At 43.6% G+C, this 1,712-nt stretch overlaps 1 non-coding gene across 1 annotated transcript; it reads right to left on the reverse strand.

Annotated features, from left to right (window-relative positions):
• Positions 1-610: 610 nt before the first annotated feature.
• TRNAI-GAU (transfer RNA isoleucine (anticodon GAU)) lies at positions 611-684 on the reverse strand. The gene has a single exon. It is a non-coding gene; the product is annotated as a tRNA-Ile (tRNA).
• Between the last annotated feature and the right edge of the window lie 1,028 nt (positions 685-1,712).

Here is a 1,712-nt window from a genome sequence, read left to right on the forward strand (position 1 = left end):
GCTCTAAAGTTTCTGCTTTTCAGCTTTATTATGCAGGTCTGGATTTTCCGGCGGGGGTGCAGGTGGGCATGGCACGGCAGGAGTCAGGTCCTCACTGCTCCCCTGTCTCCCAGTTCACTCTCTGGTGCCAAGCAGTCAATGCTGGAGGACCCAGGCGCCTCTCCTGGTCTGATGAGAATGCGTAATGAGTTCCGGGGCTGCCGTGCTCTTTACATTCCTGCGTATTGCTAATTCACTCTAGATGAAAAAGTTTAAAGTGTGTCTTTTAGGTTACATAGTCACAGCAACTAAACCCCCAAAAACATGAGAGTATTTTTAAACAGCGGGAGCGTGTACAGTGATGACCTGTAATCTAAAACTATTGACCAGGAATACTTTCTATACCTTCCGCAGATTAGACCTGCTTTGATCTCATCGTCCATAGAAACCTACTTCTTACCTGCTCAGTGTACATGCGGAGCAGGAGAGGAACCCCTAGAGTTAAGTTTCTCACTTGTCCTACTTATTTAGGGGGCACTACCCCAGGAGGCAACTGGCTCATTGCAGAATGCCCGGAGCATAGCTGAACTTTTTTTCTCTCTCTTTTTTTTAAGGCAGGCTCAGCTCACAGTGGCCCATGCGAGGATCGAACCGGCAACCTTGGTGTTATCAGCACCACGCTCTAACCAACTGAGCTAACCGGCCACCCCATAGCTGAACTTTTTGAATTCACCTCTAGGGAAAGGAGCCTTTGCAAGATCCTGATGGTTCTGTGAATTCTTCATACTTGTCTGGTCCTTTACACATTTTTTTCCTGGATTGCTTTATGGAGAGAGCAAATGCAGTTTCCATCCCAACAGAATGTAAAGAACAATCGTATGTGTAACTATTTCAAGGAGGCAAATTTCAGTTCCAAAAAGAATTTAATCCATTTTGCTTATTAAACTAAAGTTATTCTAGACACCTAAGCACTAAGACTTAGAATGATTTTATTTTTATTTTTTATTATTAGTTTCAGGTGTACAGAACAATGCAATAGTTATCCTTTTCACCCTCACAAAGTGACAACCCCCCTCCCCCGATATCATGCTTATCTATTACAATTCCATTGACTCCATTCCCACTCTCTACTCCATGTCCTGTGACTATATGTATATATAATTGTAGTTGACATACATTATTATTCAACATCAGCTTCAGAAATACAATGTGGTGGTCAGGCCTCTACACTGTCTATGAAGTGGTCTCCTTAACAAGACATGAGTCCAACTAAAAAATATTGGCCCCCTAAAAAATATTTACAACATTATTGATTATATTCCCCAGACTGTCTTTTCTATCCCTGAGGCCATATTGTAGTTACCAATTTGTACTGTCTCGTCCCTTCCCCTTCTCCTTCATCCCCACCCCCTCCCAACTGGTAACCTTCAGTTTTTCCTGTGTCTCTGAGACTATTCTTACAATGATTTTTTAATTCTTCTTTTTATCTCCCAAGTCCAGTCAGTCACCATAGTCATCTGCCCCTCCCTCCTCTCCAAACACTTGCTCAAAACCTTCCCTCTTCCTTTGTAATGAAGGCCAAATTCTTTGGTGAGGCATTTAAGGGAGCCATTACCTGGTCTCTGCTTATCCCATCGGCCTTATGTCCTACATCTCCCCTGTACAAATCAATGTACCAGCGCATGCCTATTCCTACTGCGCCTCATCCATTCCATCCCCCCAACCTGAACGCC

Source organism: Hipposideros armiger, unplaced genomic scaffold, assembly GCF_001890085.2.
Source record: "Hipposideros armiger isolate ML-2016 unplaced genomic scaffold, ASM189008v1 scaffold_5, whole genome shotgun sequence".
In the NCBI taxonomy this organism is placed as follows: Eukaryota; Metazoa; Chordata; class Mammalia; order Chiroptera; family Hipposideridae; genus Hipposideros; species Hipposideros armiger.